Below are 19,707 nucleotides of genomic sequence, written 5' to 3' on the forward strand. Positions count from 1 at the left end.
ACTATAATTTTAGTAAAGCCTTTTCAGGAATTCCGAATATGGGAGATGGTTGTTTCCAGGGAATGGTAATAATAGATTAAGATAGCATGTAAATCCTCTATATGTTAGAACAAAAAATCCTTAGCAATATTTACTCAGCACTCTACCTTTTATCATTTGAAAATGCTTGATAATATTCAATTGAAATGGGGGGCTGTTTTTAGATAAACATACTGCATTTTTGAGGAATCCAATCATATAGCATTTTAATAGTACATTTCTCCCCCTAATTTTCCTAGTTTTCTGCTGATATTTATTTGCCAATGAAAATCATACATTAACGCTGTAGTTTGGAAGAAAATGAATAACATTTTTTGCTATGTTATAGGTCAATAGTTACAGCCAAAATTTTATTTCTCTCCCATTAACATTACTTATTTGCCTCATGTTGATGTGTATAAAATGGTAATAAGATACAGAATATATAAGGTTGTGACCCATACCAGCAGGTTTTGCTTTTCTAGGGTTTTCTTGTTAATTGGTTGCATTGTATGTTAGATCAGGTTCTCCCATGCCATTATTTTAAGGCTGGTGGTCCTTCAGAACATCATTGTAAAAAGAACTTGAAGGAGTTTCACCAAAACTAGGCTAGAAGTGAAATTTCCTAAAGCTATAACAATGTTTTTTTGCTTTTATGATTTGGAAAATAAAAGTGCATTCCATCCTATGAAACCCCTTGAGTATAAAAAATATTCTTTTACCAGAAAAAAAGGGGGGAAAATACTACTCAATTTGTAATTCTGCACTGATTTCAGAGGTTTCAGGTTAGAACACAATTCTGGAAATAGAAAACTAATATGAAAAAAAATTCTAGCTTATGTCAAATAATGAAATGCCTCATGGAGCTATGTACACTTGATTTCACCTAATAAATGTCCACCTCAGCTGTTGGTTGTAAGATTTTTTTTTTTTTTTTTTTGGAAATGAAATATGTTAATCTCACCAGTAGTGCTCACTTTTTAAACCAATGGGATAATTGTTTTCTGATGTAAATAATCCCCCTCCAATTTATTGTTAGGTTGGATTTTTGTTCATTAATTTCTTAATAGAAAGCTAGCCATCATGTCGTTATCTCTCAGCATTTGAAGGATGAGACTTGGGAAGTACAAAAAAAGAGCAGGGGCAAAGTGTGGACACTGGCCAGGAAGTCAAAAGACCTTGGATGAATCCAGCTCTACCACTTACTAGCCAAAGGACAGTGGCCAAGTTAGTATATCTTTCTGGGCCTCAGTTTTGTTACCTGTAATAATATTAGATAAAGAAGAAGAAAAAAAAATATATATATATATATACACACATATAAAAGCCTAAGTGACATTTATGACCAGATAACCTGACGACTGGCTGGTAGCTATGACACACACTGACCACCAAGGGGAAAATGCTCAATGGCCAGCCAGATCCTTTAGTTCCTCCCCCCAGCCAGCAAAGCTCCCATGGACCCTCCTCCCGGCCAGCTGAGGGACCACCCCCCATGCATGAATTCATGCACCAGGCCTCTAGTATTACAATAAAATGTAATCATCTATGCAAAAACACTTGAACTGTAAAATGCTTGACAAATAAAGTTGATAAATAATAATAATTAAATTCCCCTACTCCCCCTTCTAAAGCTGACAGTGGAGATGATAATCAGTAGTTCCATAACCAGAAAGTCCCACATTAAATAACATAATTTTAATCAAATAGCCTGACTGCAGCCTTTGCTTGGAAAGGAGAATAATGCAGTCAGGTAACATTAGAAAAGTCACATTTAGTTGCAGCTGACTTAGTCTGTGTGAAGTCTTTGACACTGGCACATTGTGGGAATGAAAAATAGTTTCACTCCAGATTGACTGTGTGAGAAAAATATGTGCAGAAAATCCCAGGTGATCAGTGAACTTCAACTCTTTTAGGATCTACTTTAAGTTTGACCCAGTACAATATATTGGGAGTAACTCATTAGATTAACGACTTGAAAATGCTGATCCTTTAAGACCCAGTTCAGTTACTTTTTTTTCCATAATCAGCCCCTGAATTTCTTCAATTGGAATTAATGTTCCTAGTCTGTGCCCTAAATAGAAGTGGTATGCCTCTATATGTCACTCATTCTAATTTAGTTTATTTTAGAATTTGTGTGTGAATGTATTTGTGAGTGTGAGTACATGTATACATATGTGTGCATATATGCTTGTGTACTGCCTCAGTCACAGAGTATAATTTAGTCTACTAAGGTCAGGAACCATGTCTTGATCATCATAACATATCTCCCACAGCATCTAGCATGTTTCCTTACACATAGTAGTTGATCAACAAGAACTCCTGACCGTTAAAGGGATAGAGAATCATATATTTAATGTTAAGAGAAATATTTCCTTTTTTGTATGTTCTAGCCACTTCAAGCTTTAAGATGTTCTCCTCCTTATTGAATCCTGTAATTTAGGTAATAAGTACATGGAACATCTTACTGTAAGAATGGTTTTTGAAAAATCAATATATAGCATAAGAATCCCAATCACTGTTTTTTTGTTGTTGTTGTTGTTTTCTTATATTATCTTTAAGTACAAAGACTCTTCCAGTGATATCACCTAGAGATCATCTCACCCACTTGTTTGGCCACCAGTCTCTTGTCTTTTTATTCAGCAATGGTGAGATGGATACTCTTTCTACAGGGAAGAAAAATCTATGGTTTGTTGCTTTTGCCAGAAATGAAAATGTTAGAGAACCATGTAGCAAAGCTATTGTCATTGGCATCTTTCCCATGAACCACATCAAAAGAACCAGAGTATCTCTCTATTGGTGATTATACCAGTTCTTCCTAGGTAATCACCTTTGGTCACCATTCCTAGGTTAACAATGTCAAATTTGATGAAATCAGTAATTTTGCCAATCTTCAAATCTTAATGGTGTCATTCACCTTGATGAGTGGATAAAAAGTAGAGGATGGTGCAAGCATCATGGGTCATCAGATGAAGGATTCCTTTTACACCCACAAAGATCTGTCTCACTTTGCGCGATTTGCACTTAGCCTCCTCAGGTGTAATCTGATGAACAGCGAAGTGAGTCTTGGTGTCATAGATCTGATGAAAATTCTCTCCTATCTTGTCAATACTGATGACATCCATAAAACCAACAGTGTATGTTATATTAGTTTCTACCTTGCCATCAATCTTAATAAACTGCTACATGAAGATCATCTTTACCTAATCTCCTGTTAGGACATACTTATGTCTTTTCCTTAGGAAAATTATGAGAGGGAAACATTCTCTCAGTTTATGGGGATTGGTAGTTGGATGAGGAGCAACACATTGGTCAGTTTATCCAGAATCCAATGCTTTTGTGCTTCTTAGGAGCATGAGACATTGCTGCACTATGCATGGAAAGAGCCATAATCCTTTTTCTTGAAGTAAAGTGGTTGATGATCTTAGATATTGCAACAGGGATTCCCATTTTAGACAAACGTGAATATAGCTGTGTTGTTAAATCCCTTAAAAGAAGGGACTGAGTTATCATAAGCTTCCATCCCAATTGAAAGCTAGGTCCATCTAAGACAATGTTCTCCAATACAGGAGTCACTGACCACATATGCCTATTAAGCACATGAAATAGGGCAAGACTGAATTATAATGTAAATATAAAACATACACCAAATTTAAAAGATTTAATATAAGATTTAAAAATAATACAAGATAATAATTTTTATATTAATTGCATATTAAAATGAAAATATTTTGTATATATTGGGTTAATTAAAATATATTATTAAGCCCTGACTGGTTTGGCTCAGTGATTGAGCACTGACCTATGAACCAGAAGATCATAGTTCGATTCCCGGTCAGAACACATGCCCAGGTTGCAGGCTGCATCCCCAGTAGGGAGCGTGCAGGAGGCAGCCAATTGATGATTTTCTCTCATCATTGATGCTTCCATCTCTCTCTCCCTCACTTCCTCTTTGAAATCAATAATATACCATGTTATAGAAATCAATTCACCTTTTTTCTTTTTTTAATGTGGCTATTTAAAAATTTAGAATTACATATGAAGCTTGTGTTATATTTTCATTAACAATACTAAAATTGGAACCGCCTTTTTGAAAAATAGAAAAGAGCTCTGCTGACATGGCTCAGTGGTTGAGTGCCTGCCTATAAGCCAGGAGGTCATGGTTTGATTCCTGGTCAGGTCACATGCCCAGGTTGCAGGTTCAATCCCCAGTAGGGGGCGTGCAGGAGGCAGCCAATCAATGATTCTCTCTCATCATTGATGTTTCTTTCTCCCTCTCGCTTCCTCTCTGAAATCAATAAAAAAATAATAATAATTTAATTTAAAAAATAAAAATAGAAAAGGATCTACCCTTAAAACAATCTAAACTCTAAAAATTAGTATATATAGCATCTCTTGAGTCAAATGGGACCCCTGAAACCAAAGGGCTATGACACAAAGCACTGTTAAAAAACCATGATTTCATCTCTGAAATATCTGACTCACTATCCAAGCTAAAAATAGGAGTTCTGGATAAAGGACTTCCAAGCAAAGAATAGAATTATAAAAATTTCCAAGAGTTATAAGTAAATAAAAAAGGCATTCTTGAAGATCCTGAAAAATAAAACCTCAGTTTTGACCAACTTGACTTGTGCTGACATAATGCCACAAGAAACCAAAATAAACTCCAAATGCTGTGCATGAGCTAACACAGTGCCTTCCATCCTAACAATGTTTGCTGAATTGAATTGAATTTCCTAGAGGTTGTCTAATTGGATTTTATCTCTTTTCAAACTGAAGTCAATGAACCAGGGTATGTCCATACACAACACTAAAACTCTCCACTGAGTCTATTAACATGTATTGAGGGTGGATGCTATGCTGTCTTGGCCACTTTATAGTGACTACTGGATATTTGCTAAAGCTATAGTGGCTACAGAGCAGAATGAGGTATGAACTTGAACTTGTTTGTAATAAATACCTCGTTATATCCATTTTTTCACCTAAAGCAGGAGGGCTCCTGTAGCATGGCCCCTGAGGATGGTATCATAACAGAGGCTATGACTATCACACACACCTGAAATAGTTAAATTTGATCATTCATGAAGATGTGGGTTCTATGTATAAGGCACATAAACCATCTGAAATTGGAGTATTATAAAAAGATTTTAAGGAATAGGAATATCTCATTAATTAACTCGATAAAGGGGGAATCCTTTCATAATATATGCAATAAATAAAATTGTCATGTTGCATACTTTAAATATTTTACAATTGTATTTGTCAGTTGTACTTCAATTAAAAAAGAAATAAGTAGCCGAAGCCGGTTTGGCTCAGTGGTAGAGCATCGGTCTGTGGAATGAAGGGTCCCAGGTTCAATTCCAGTCAAGGGTATGTACATTGGTTGCGGGCACATCCCTGGTGGGGAGTGTGCAAGAGGCAGCTGGTCGATGTTTCTCTCTCAGCGACGTTTCTAGCTCTCTATCTCTCTCCTTTCCTCTCTGTAAAAAATCAATAAAATATGTTTTTTAAAAATAAAAAATAATAAGTAGAAGCAATTTTTAAGCAAAAGGGATGTAAACTTTTGAAAGAATTTGTGCACCAGTCCTCTAGTTGCATATAACTCCACTTAAAACATGAAAAGCCAAAACTGATATAAACAAGTCTATTCAGTTAATTCATTGAAATATAGAAAGAAAAACATAAAATCCAGCCATTTGGCATTATGGAGACAGACTAAGCAGTTGACTGATCAATCTGTTTTCAACAGATATGTGGATATCCTGTATGCACACTTAATCTGTGGCTATTGCCTTAAAAGAGACAAAAATCTGATCAAATAAAGTTGAGATGGTCACTGTGACCCAGCAATCTCTGAACAAACTTTATCCATATTGGGACACTTTTACACTGGGTTAATTTGAATGACACCCACATCTATTTATGTATTTTTTTAAAAATATATTTTATTGATTTTGTACAGAGAGAAAGGGAGAGAGATACAGAGTTAGAAACATCGATGAGAGAGAGTCATCGATCAGCTGCCTCCTGCACACCCCCCACTGGGGATATGCCCGCAACCAACATACATGCTCCTGACCGGAATCGAACCCAGGACCCTTCAGTCCCCAAGCCAACGCTCTATCCATTGAGCCAAACCGGTTTTGGCTATTTATGTATTTTCCTAATTTTCTTTATTATCTCCTTGTGCACCATTGAGCAGTCTTTGAGGAAGCAAGCCATTATTACAATGTTGTCAAGTTCCTGATCACTTTCTAGTTCAAATCCTTGTTCATGCTATTGGCTAAGTACGTGTTCCCTGTGACAGCTTTCAGACAAACAGAACACACTGAATGCTGCATTCCAAACCATTCTGTCCTGCTGGGCTCCAAATGAAACAAGCTCTTCTAACTCCATCATGTGAACTTTACACAAGGAACAATCTTCCTCAGACAATTCCATTCAAAGATACTATCCATGAAACTGGGACTCAGCAAAGGGGTGACATTACAGGATTTCTTCTCTGGACAGGGTCATGACCACCAAAGTTGTATTTAAGAGGCTCCCACATGGTTTGGCACATGATTTTCATAATGAGCTAACATTTCCCCAAACCTTCCCATTAGTTTCCAATTTAACATATTCACACTTAAACACAAAGTCAGGTACCTATGTCAAAAAAGGCTGGAATTTCAAGAAGTAAAGACTGAGAGACTTGAAGGCAGGCTTTGTACTAGGGGTAGGAGAGTAAGTGCAAGACATACTATAAAATAAATATGGCACATAATATATATGTGTTTTTTGGCAACATATTATGAATCATAGACACACAAAGTATTATATGTAACCAAGAGGCCAGAGTAGAAAAAAAGAGAGGTGTGGTGGTAGGGGAATAGAAGGAAAAAGGACAACAACAAAAAAAAAGGAGAAAAGTTAAAGGAAGTAGATTTCTATTAAATGTCTTAAGGAATCAAGATGGTGGTGGGTTAGGTAGAATTTACACTCATCTCATTCCAGTACCAAACTGGAATTACAACTAAAATATAGAAAAATGAACCTGAATAACCACTGAAGACCAACTGAACACAAGTCTTATAACCAATGATTTACAGAAGAAGCCACATCAAGAATGGTAGGAAAGGTTGAGACATAAAAGGGATTGGCCCCATACTCATGTGCTGTAGCTGAGAATTCAGAGGCATCTCAACTTCAAAATCTCCCCCTGAGGAGCATGGGGTCTCAACCCAATGCAAGGATCTCTATCCCAGAACATCAGAGCTTGGAAGAGGAGCCCACATAATATCTGGCTGTGAAAATCAGGGAGAGATGGGACTCTGCTAGAAATCCAAGCACCCTGTTAAAGGGCCAGTGCACAAAATCTCATTAACAGCCATTAATATGGGATCCAATGAAGGGAGGGCAGCTCTAAGTGGAATAAACTCATGTAAAGATAGACTGGGTAGTGTGGTTCCAGGTAGAGTTGAAGGATGACCACCAGAGTCCCTGTGCTGAGTCCATTTCCCACAGTGTGCACAGACACCATATTTCTTAAGTACCAGCACACATATGATATCCTCCATATGATATCAGCCTAGGGGAATGTAATAGTTCACCCACCAGACTCCTAGTCACCCCACCCTGCTGAATTCAAGCACTATATAGTAGTCAGCTGCTTGAACTCCTGCTGTAGAGGTCCAGGCAGACTCAGAGGGAGTTAGTAACTAAGTTGTATGACTCTGGAGCAGGGGCAATTCTGCCCTTCTTGCAAGCCTGGCTGGCACAGTGCCCCACAACAGATCCATTAGTCCCATGTTCCCAACACCTGGCAGAGCATTTGTAGTCCAGCCAGAATAATAAAAAGCTGTGCTGTGTTCCTCTCAGACAGAAATTCATTTTCCCTCAAAAGCCGGACTGGTACAGAACTCTCCCTTCACATAAAATTTTTGTCTGATGAACTCTACTGGCCTCATCCTGATGATTTCCTGAGACCCTACCCCACCACAAAAATATGAGGGCGCCCAGTTTCCATTGGTATACCCTGTGACTTTTGCTGAGTAGCCTCAGAAATAGCACTGGCAACAGGTTTGAATCTCTATCAATCTGGTGAACACCATTTGCCCCTACACAGTGAATCACTGAGAACCTACCTCAAACAACTCACATACCAAGAGAGGCTTTTTCAATTACTAATCCTAACAGACAGCTGACAGGTGGAGGCAGGCAAAATAGATTTTGGGGTGCCTTGGGTGTTTTGCTAACCTGCTCCTGGGTTTGGTGCTAGTGGAAGCCAGCCTTGGTGCATACCTTGGCCTTCCCATGCACACTAACTGTGAACTCCCATAAGCAACACACCTGGCAGCAGACTTCATAACATACCAGAGCAGGATCTATGAGCTCTACAAGCAGCCTACCCAAAAAGAAATTTTGGCAGGCACTAGACCCTGATAAGGCAAATTCCATTTCAGGTGGTCAGTACCCACACAGCAGCTCATACAATGTGGTTGGGGTCAGTCCTCACAATCAGTCAGCCTAAGGGTATTACCCATACACAGAGGGCAAACAGCAAAAACTAGAAAGCAATTACAGATATATGACTGAAAAACACATAGAGGCTAAATAACATGTGGTTAAACAATAAATGGGATAACAATGAGATCAAGGCGGGGAAAACAAAAGTACCTTAAGACAAAAGGAAATTGAAACATGACAACCCAAAATGTGTGGAACACAGTGAAAGCAGTCCTCAGAGAAAAATTCATAGTATTGTAGACATACCTCTAGAAATAAAAATCTCAAATAAACAATGTAACATTACATTTAAAGAAACTAAAAATAGAGCTACAGTTGAAGCCCAAAGTGACTAGAAGGAAAATATTATAAAGACCAGAGAGAAAATAAATTAGTGTTTTTAAAACAATAAAAAAGATGGATGAAACCAACAACTGTTTTATTCTATTTATTAAATTGATTGGGGTAATATTGTTCAACATGAACATAGAGGTTTTATGGGTGAATTTCTATTTCACAAGAACTGTACATTGTACCGTGTGACCACCACCCAAAGTCAAATCTTCTCCTGTCACCTCATATTAGTAACCCCTTCTCCTCCAATCCCTTCCCTCTGGCAACCACCACTCTGCTGACTGTAAGAACTGTTTTGTTTTGTTTTTGAAGATAAACAAAATTGATAAACCTCTAACCATACTCATCAAGAAAAGAAGATTGAATAAAAATAAATAAAATTAGAAATGAAAAAGAAGTAACAACTGACACCACAGAAATACATATAATTATAAGAAAATATTCCAAACAACTATATGCCACAAATGGGACAATCTTGAAGAAATGGATAAATTCCTAGAAACATATAATCTTCCAAAACTGATTCAAGAAGGAACAGAAAATTTGAACAGACCAATTACAACTAATGAAATCAAAGCAGTAATCAAAAATCTCCCAACAAACAGAAGTCCTGGACCAGATGGCTTCACAGGTAAACTTTACCAAACATTCAAAAAAGAACTGACACCTATCCTTCTCAAACTATTCCAAAAATTCAAGAGAAGCAAAGACTCAAGTTTATTTTAAAAGGCCAGCATTATCCTAATTCCAAAACCAGATAGAGACACTACAAAGAAAGAAAATTATAAGGCATTATCACTGATGAACATAGATACAAAAATCCACCACAAAATATTAGCAAACAAAATCAGAAATACATTAAAAAGATCATACACCATGATCAGGTGGGATCTATTTGGGGAATGCTATGTAGTTACACTTTCTGCAAATCAATTAATGTAAAACAGCACACAAACAAAATAAAGGACAAAAATCATATGATCATATCAATAGCTATATAGAATACATTTAACAAAATCCATAGCCATTTATGACAAAAACTCTCAGCAAAGTGGGAATATAGGGAATATATCTGAACATAATAAGGGCCATATATAACAAACTCACAGCTAATGTCATATTCAATGGGGAAAAAATTGTTTCCTGTAAGATCAAGAAAAAGATTAAAATATCCAGTTTCACTATTCTTATTCAACCTAGATCTGAAAGTCCTAGCCACAGCAATCAGACAAGAAGAAGAAATAACAGGTATCCAAATAGGAAAAGAAGTATAACTGTCATTATTTGCAGATGATATAATATATCACATCAAAGATTCCATTGAAAAACTAAGCAGCAATAGAAAAGCAGTTATCTACAAGGTAGCACCCATATGACTGTCAGCTGATTTCTTAGCAGAAACTGTGCAGGCCAGAAACGAGGGACAAGAAATATTCAAAGTGATGAATATCTTAAAAAAAAAAAAAGTGATGAATATCAAGGACCTACAATCAATATTACTCTACCCAGCAAAGCTATCATTTAGAATTGAAGGTCAGATAAAGAGCTTCAAAGACAAGTAAAAGCTAAAGGAGTTCACCACCACCGAACCAGTATTATATGAAATGTTGAAGGATATTCTCTAAGAAGGGGAATAGGAGGAGGAAGAACAAGAACAAGAAGTCAAAAATAGGAACAACAAAATGGCAATAAATACATATCTATAACAATTGAATCTAAAAATCAAAATAAACAAGGAATCTAATGAACAAAATAAACTGATGAATAAATAGAAACAGAGGCATGGAAACATAGAACAGATGATGAATCTCAGGGGGGAAAGGGCAGGAAGAGATTAACCAAATATATGATAAGCATTATCTGTGGACACAGGCAATAGGGTGATGAAGGCTTAGGGTGGGGCAGGAACTTGGTGGAAGGAGAAATGAAGGGAAAAAAAGATGAACATCTATAATACTCTCAACAATAAAGATTTTTTAAAAAGAAAAAGAAAAAAACCTAGGACTGATAAAGTGAATTCTGTAAAGTAGCAGGACATAAAATTAATATTCAGAAATCAGTTGCATTTTTATACACCAACTAGAGGCCCAGTGCATGAAATTCATGCACTGGGGAGGGTGTCCCTCAGCCCAGCCCACACCCTCTCCAATCTGGGACCCCTCGGGGGATGTCCAACTTCAGGTTGTACAGGGATCAGGCCTAAACCTGAAGTCGGACATCCCTCTCACAATACGGGACCACTGGATTCTAACTGCTCCCCTGCCTGCCTCATTGCCCTCTAAATGCTCCTCTGCCAGACTGATTGCCCCCAACTACTCTCTCCTGCTGGCCTGACCACCTCCAAGGCTTTTATTAATATAGATATAACCCTTCACAGAAAATTTTGCTAACCCTGCTTTACAATAAGGGCTTACAATTGAATCATTGGGACCAGACACCAAGATTTCCTTTCTTTAAATAGTGAAGGGAATAATTATCTTGTCTTTAAGTTGCCCTGAAATTAAAATGAGATAATGACTTAGAAAAGTATAAAAACACCATATAAAGACAGCTGTCTTTTTCATGTATTGAAAAAACAATAAAGTGATAAAATGGAAAACACTATTTTTTTATTCTCCACCTTCCTTCCTTTACAGCCTTTATTTAAACTTTGAAATTTATAAAAATTTCACTCCAATTTTCATTTCTTTACATTCAATATTATTTTGTATTGGTTTCAGGTTTTATATTAGTTACAGAATAGTGGTTAGACAATCATATACTTTACAAAGTGTTCCTCGATATTTCCAGTTCCCACCTGGCACCATAATTATAACACTGTTGACTATATTCCCTATTTAAGTGACAATGGGTTTACACAGGTTCCTTCCAGTCTTTCTTTTGTGTTGTTCACCTTTCCTTTCCTTTCTCACTTCTTCATCACTTTCCTTATATAGTATCTCAAGTCTCAGTGAAGGCACTGGGACTCTCTTAATCCATTTTACAGACCAGGACACTGAGGCCAATTCCAGTTGGCTGTGGAACTTGACTGAGTGCACAGGGAACCCTCAGAACCATGCTCTCTGCCCTACCTAAGGGGCAGCCACTGGGCAAACAGAACAAACCTTCGAGCCTCTTAAGCACCTTTTCATTGCAGACACTCCACATTCTTTCCTCTCCTCAGTCCCCTGCCCCCATTCTTTACTGCACTCCCCCCTCCTGGGGTCTCCGGAGCAGGTGGAAGGCTTTGCACTCACCGCCAAGGCATGCTCTGCTGTGGGGCAGGGTGGAGTGAGCTTGTTTTGGGGTCAAGGAGGGATCAGGAGTTGCCGCATCTGAAGTGCGAAGGCCACTTGGGCGAGGCCTAGGCAGGTTAGCACTGGGAACTTCTCTGAATCAAGTCAATCAGTTCAGTGCTCTGCAGTGCGGCACCCCTACACTGAGGTGGCACCACCCCTCAACCCCTGCCTCAGAGCTACAGGTCCTTGCCCCTCTCCCGGGGCTTCCTTCCATGCTCCTTGATCCCTGGCCTGGCCCATCCACATCTTGGGGCCACTGCAGAACCTTTCTCTCTGCAGTGAGGCAGATCCCTGCCCTTGGTCTCCGCAAAGCTGTGAATCTGTGGTCAGAGGCCCAGTCTGGGTCTCAGCAACCCCATGCCTGTGATGTTTCCAGGGCCCCACAGGCCTGGCTAGGCAGGACGCTGCCCCTTCCGGGGTCTGTGATGGACCCAGACCCCTCAGGTGGTATCTGGTGCTGCCCTCTTCACCTCCCTTCCCTGGCCCGATGGACTGGTACCTGGTGGGTGGTGTCTGGAGCCTGCCTTCCTCGTCCAGATGGACCCAAACCTCCAGGAGCTAGCCATTCAGATGCCTGCCCCACCATAAATCAAACTCCTTCTTTGTTGGGTTAATTTGCATACTCACTCTGATTGGCTTTGGGCATAGCAAAGGTATGGTCAATTTACAAGTTTCTCTATTATTAGGTAAGATAATGAGCTAGCAGAAAGAGAATCTAAGAAGACAATCCCATTTACAATTGTATCCAAAAAATATGAAAAAATACATTTAATCAAAGAGGTAAAAGAACTGTACTTGGAAAATTATAAGATGCTGAAGAAAGAAATTGAAGAAGATACAAACAAATGAAAGCACAGACTGTGCTCATGAATAGGAAGAATTAATAGAGTTAAAATGCCCATACATCCCAACTCATTTCCTATCGAAATACCAATGGTATATTTCACAGAAGTAGAAAAAATAATTTAAAAATTTATATGGGACCACAAAAGACCCTAGTTAACCAGAGCAATCTTGAATAAAAAGAACGTTGGAAAAATCTTGCTACCTGATAACAAACAATACTACAATGCCATAGTAAGGAAACATGCATGGTACTATCATAAAAACAAACATATTGATCAATGGAATAGAATATTGAGGCCAGAAATATACCCATCCCTATATGATCAATTAATACTTGACAAAAGAGGCAAGATCATATAATGAGCTAAAGACAAACTCTTCAATAAATGGTGTTGATAAAGTTTGACAGATTCATGCAAAAAAATGAAATTACACCATCTTGTTATAGCATATACAAGAATAAACTCAAAATGATTAAAGATTTAAATTTAAAACTCAAAATCATAAAAATCTTAGAAGAAAACATAGGCAGTAAATTCTCAGACATTTCTTTTAGCAATATTTTTTCTGATATATCTCCTGAGGCAAGAGAAAACAAAGGAAAAAATAAACAAATGAGATTACATCAAACTAAAAAGTTTGCTCAGCAAAGGAAATTATCAACAAAATTAAAAGACAACCCACTAAATAGGAGAAAATATTCACCAATCATTAAGGGTTCATATCCAAAATTTATAAAGGACTCATACAACTCAATAACAAGAAAACACCAAAAAAAAAAATTAAAATTAAAATTAAAAGATGGGCAGTGGACCTGAATAAATACTCCCCCAAAGAGTATATACAGATTGCCAATAGACATGAAATGATGCTCAACATCACTAATCATCAGAGAAATGCAAATTAAAACCACAATGAATGCACCTGAAATTTGTATAATTTTGTTAACCAGTGACACCTTAATAAATTCAATAAAAATGGGGGGGAAAACGCAGTAAGATATCACCTTAGACCTGTCCAAATGGCTATCATCAATAAATCAACAAGCAATAGTTACTGGTGAGGATATGGAGATAGAGGAACCCTCTTGCACTGTTAGTGGGAACACAGATCAGTACAGCCACTGTGGAAAACAGTATGGAGATTCCACAAAATGTTTTAAATGGAGCCCTGTTGGCTCAGTTAGCTGCAGTGTCATCCTATACATCCAAAAGTGTTCATAGCAGTGTTATTTACAACTAGAGGCCCAGTACATGAAATTCATGCACTGGGAGTGTGGAGGGGGTCCCTCAGCCTGGACTGCACCCTCTCCCAGTCTGAGACCTCTGGCTTCTTACTGCCTGCCTGCTCGCTGCTCCTTTCTGTTCAACTAGCTGCTCCTTAGTGCTGCCATAGAGGCAGAGAGGTTCCCGCCACCGCTACTGTGCTCGCCATCTGTGAGCCTACCTTCTGACTGAGCGGCACTCCCCTTGTGGGAGCACACAGACCACCAGAGGCAGCCTCTGCATTGAGCGTCTGCCCCCTGGTGGTCAGTGCACATCCTAGCGACTGGTCATTCTGGTCCTTCCACCTTAATGGTCGCTTAGGCTTCTATTATATAGACTGGTGGCCCAGTGCACAAAATTTGTACAAGGGGGCGGGGGTGGGGGGTGTTCCTCAGCACAGCCTGAACCCTCTCCAATCAGGGACATCCCTCTCACAATCTGGGACCTCTGGCTCCTAACCACTCACCAGCCTACCTGCCTGATCACCCCTAACTGCCTCTGCCTGCCTACCTGATTGCCCCTAGCCCCTTCTCCTGCCTGCTTGATCACCCCTAACTGCCTCTGCCAGCCTTATCTTGCCCACCACTGACCTTCCCTACGAACCTGATCTCACCCCCAACTGCCCTCCCCTGCTGGCCTGATCCCGCCCTTAACTGTCCTCCCCTGCCAGGATGATCTCGCCTCCAACTGCAATCCCCTGCATGCCTACTAGCCCCCAACTGCCCTCCCCTGATGGCCTGATTTTTCCCCCAACTGCCCTCCCCTGCTGGCCTGATCTCACCCCCAACAGCCATCCCCTAACCGCCTGATCTTGCCCACCACTGCCCTCCCCTGGCAGCCTGATCTCGCCTCCATTGGCCTTCCTCTGCCAGCCAATTTGGTTCTGATTGGTTGGTTACTATGCTAGTCAGTGTCAAAGCTTCTCATAGTTGACCCAGATTTGGTTCTTTTTCTTATGGGGGGAAGGGTGAGTAGGTTGTTTATTAGGTGATTATTACAGGGGTCAGACCACATAAGTGGTGTCAGGCCCGGCAATGTGACCTGTCAATGTTGATCACAAAACTCCCAAAGTTGGTCCTATTGAACCCTAAGGTCAGAAATGAAACTGAAATGCCTAAGTCACATGCTGCTTCCAAGTGTCCAGGCTGGGCAGCAGGGAGGAAATGCCCACGACGTGACAGGTCTCTCCATCGGACACCAATGAGGTCTGGTAGAATAGCACCTACACACCTGCCTCTATCAGGAGCCCAATCATGGTAGGCAGCATGGCAGGGTTGAAAGGCTGAGCCCAGAACAGGAGCAGGGTTAAACCCCTGTGGAGAGACACTTCTGGTCTGAAGGTAGCTCCATTGAGTGCCTGCAACACAAAGCCCACACCCTGGTAGGGGGCACCTGCCAGGGCCACACTCAGGAGACCTTCTCCACATTCTTGCTTTTCTGGCACAGTGGGATTATGGGATGTGGTTACATTGAGGCTGGCCTCCTTCACCAGCAGCTTGGTGTTCACCAAGGTCACATCCACATGATTAGAAGCATCTTCGAGGAGGCCAACAATTGACTCAGACAATTCCCAGCATTCTTTAGGGATAAGCCCTGTATGACAACTTAGATGGTCCCTTTCCTGGACAGAAACACCTCTTAAGCCCTCAGATTTGGTTCTGACTGGTCAGTTTCTATGCCAGTCAGCATCAAAAGCTCCACCTCCTAGGCAGCCATTGGTTCCTCACACTTCACCCAGATTTGGTTCTAATTGATCAGTTTCTATGCTAGTCAAGCATCATTAGGGCCTGACCAGAAAGGCAGGGCTAATCAGCAGCTCCTGTGGAATCCTGGAGAGAAATGGAGGCCTGGCTGCTGGCCAAACTAGGAGAGAGAGAGGGGCAAGTACTGATCAAAAGTTGCCACAGAGGCAACGGCTCAGTCCCTGCTTCTCTCTTCAGGCCTCTTTATGGCCCTGATTCGCAGCCCCCTCAGCAATCGTGCTGGGGCACAGCACCTGCAGGGGAAGCAGTCAGTGCTGAGTTGGACAAGCTTTGGTGGTAATGGTGTTACACCCTGTCTCTTTATTATAGAGATAGCTAAGATCTGGAAACAGCCCAAGTGCCCTTCAGCAGATGAGTGGATAAAAAAAAGCTGTGATACATTTACACAATTAAATACTATGTGGATGTATAAAAGAAGGAATTCTTACCATTTGCAACAGCATGGATGGACCTGGAAAGTATTATGCTAAATGAAATAAGCCAGGCAGAGAAAGATAAGTATCACATGATCTCACTCAAATGTGGGATCTAGTGAACAAAATTAACTATTGAACAAAATAGATCCAGAGACATAAAAACATGAAACAGACTGACGAATTTCACAGGGAAGGTTGGAGTCGAGGTTGGGGGAAAGAGATCAACCTGGGAACTGAAATGCATATAAGCATAGCCCATATACACAGACAATAGTGTGGTGAAGGCCTGGGAGGGAGAGGTGCAGGGTGGAGGATGGCAATGAAATAAAAACAAAAGGGACATCTGTAACACTTTCAACAATAAAGATAAATAAATAAAAATAAAATAAAAGGTTGTAGGTTCAATTCCCAGTCAGGACATATACCTAGGTTTTGGTTTCAGTCCCCAGTCATTGGTCTGGGTGTGTATGGGAGGCAACCAATTGAGATTTCTCTCTCACACCTCTCTCTCTCTCTCTCTCTCTCTCTCTCTCTCTCTCTCTCTCTCTCTCCCCCCCCCCCCCATATCCTCAGGTGAGGATAAAATAATTAAAAATAGAACTACCATATAACCCAGCATTTCTGCTTCTGGGTATATATCCAAGGAAACCCAAACACTAAAACAAAAGAACATATGCAGCCCTCTGGTTATTGTAGCATTGTTTACAACTAGAGACCCAGTGAAGGAAATCTTGCACTGGAAGGGGGGGAAAGAGGGGAGAGTCCCTCAGCCTGGCTTGTGCCCTCTTGCAGTCTGGGACCCCTTGCTCCTCACCACCCATCTGTTCATTGCTTCTTACCTCTAGGCTCACTGCTCCTTAGCACTGCTGTAAAGGTGGGAGAGGCTCCCACCACCACCACTGTGCTCACCAGTCATGAGCCTGGCTTCTGGCTGAGCAGCGCTCCCCCTGTGAGAGTGCACTGTCCCCCAGAGGGTAGCCTCTGCATTGAGCATCTGCTCCATGGTGGTCAGTGTGCATCATAGCAACTGGTCATTCTAGTCATTCCACCATAATTGTTGCTTAGGCTTTTATTATATAGTCTAGAGGCCCAGTGCACAAGATTCATGCACTGGCTTATAGGGGGACTACTTCAGCCTGGCCTGTGCCCTCTCATAATTCAGGATCCCTCGGCTAAGTTTAAGGTCGAGTATGTGGCCCTGGCCAGTGTGGGTCAGTTGTTTTGGCATCATCCAGTGCACAGAGTATTGTTGGGAATCTGGTTAGAGCACATGCTTTGGGTTGGGAGCTCAATTTCTGGTAGGGGGCATGCAGGAGGCAGCCAATCAATGTTTGGTTCTCGCATCAATGTTTCTCTCTCTAATAAGTCAATAAAAATATTTTAAAATATATATTAAATGATTTGTCCAAAATTATACAGTGAATTTGTGGGGCTAGTGTTCTGCTGTGGGTGTTTTTAATAAAAGCTTGTGTTCTCGCCAAAACCGGCTTACAACTAGAGACTCAGTGAAGGAAATCTTGCACTGGGGGGGGGGGGGAGGAGGAGGGAGTCCCTCAGCCTGGCTCAATGGATAGAGCATCGGCCTGTGGACTGAAAGGTCCTGGGTTCGATTCCGGTCAAGGGTATGTACCTTGGTTGTGGGCACATCTCAAGTGGGGGGTGTGCAGGAGGCAGCTGATTGATGTTTCTCTCTCATCGATGTTTCTAGCTTTCTATCCCTCTCTCTTCCTCTCTGTAAAAACTCGATAAAACATACTTTTTTAATTAAAAAAATAAAAGCTTGTGTTCTTTTAGTTATATCATGCTGCATCCTCAAATAAAATCCAGTTCATTCAGATTTCATTTTAGATCACAAAAAAGATGTAATGTCAGAAAAAGGACATTTTGACATTTCTAAGAAAAAGGAACAAGGACCTGTGGGCCACCAAGAATGCCACCATCATTGACCCCAGGATCTCAGTTGTTGGCTTAAGTTTTCTGAAGAGGATTGAAATGACTCACTATCACATATTACTTTCCCAACCATCTTTTCACCATGCCATGTGCTATTAAAAACAATTTTGTTTCCTACCTGAGATACCTAAAAGAAATAAATAAATAAAACACCTAACAGTTTAATAGGTATTACTTGCACATTCTTTCTCGAAATTAGGTGTAAGGTACAGTGGAGCAAAAATGAAAGACTCCATATTTCACAAAGATATCCAATTTTGTATTTCAATAAAATGCAATTGAAGTGGCCAAAATGGTTACAGCAAATAAAAAATAAAGGATAGGCCGAAACCAGTTAGGTTTAGTGGATAGAGCATCGGCCTGCAGACTGAAAGGTCCCAGGTTCGATTCTGGTCAAGGGCATGTACCTTGATTGCAGGCACATCCCCAGTAGGGGGTGTGCAAGAGGCAGCTGGTCGATGATTCTCTCTCACTGATGTTTCTAGCTCTCTATCCCTCTCTTCCTCTCTGTAAAAAAAAAAAAAAATAATAATAATAATAATAATATAAAAAATAAATAATAAAGGATAAAAATATTCTATAACTAAGTACCGTATTTTTCGGACCATAAGACGCTCCAGACCATAAGATGCACCAGTTTTTAGAGAAGGGAAATGAAGAAAAAAAGATTCTGAAACAAATAGTGTCCTAAAATATTTTATGTGCATTAAAACCCAACATCACAGTCATAAACACATGTAATCAACCCTGTAAGGTAAACAGCAGCATTTAGAACCATTTTAGAGCCGGGCAAGCACACAGAGACCACACAGAGCCGGGCAAGTAAAAAAACTTTTTTTTTTAAAGTATATGTATAGGCTATATTTGGACCATAAGACGCAGGGACGTTTTCCCCCCACTTCTGGGGGGAAAAAAGTGTGTCTTATGGTCCGAAAAATACGGTAAACACCTGTTACTCCTCACCCTTTAAAACTTTTAAATAAGGTCACATTTATTCATTCAACAAACATTTATTATGCACCAACAATGTCCTATAATAGATACTAAGGAACATAACAGAGAACAAGATAAACCTGGCTCCAACCCTGACTGGATTTGGCTACTCTAAACAATGTTGCTAACTAGTTGTTTTCCGAAAGGATTATATATTTTTTTGTGAAAGTCAGAGTCATATGAGGCGTCTTCTGAATTAGTTTTATAGTTCTGGAAATTTAATTGAAACATTTTTTTTTAACTTTGAGAAAGAAATGATAGTCTTGAGTATGCTTTCAATGTTGAAGGTGGAGTTCGCTTTCAAGGAAAATGGCGGCTGGTGACCGAATGGCTA

The 19,707-nt window shown here is 40.0% G+C and overlaps 1 pseudogene; it reads right to left on the reverse strand.

Moving 5' to 3' along the window:
* Nucleotides 1-2,602: 2,602 nt before the first annotated feature.
* Nucleotides 2,603-18,616, reverse strand: LOC118721927 (annotated as a pseudogene).
* Nucleotides 18,617-19,707: the final 1,091 nt, after the last annotated feature.

Source organism: Pipistrellus kuhlii, unplaced genomic scaffold, assembly GCF_014108245.1.
Source record: "Pipistrellus kuhlii isolate mPipKuh1 unplaced genomic scaffold, mPipKuh1.p scaffold_m20_p_19, whole genome shotgun sequence".
Taxonomy (NCBI): domain Eukaryota; kingdom Metazoa; phylum Chordata; class Mammalia; order Chiroptera; family Vespertilionidae; genus Pipistrellus; species Pipistrellus kuhlii.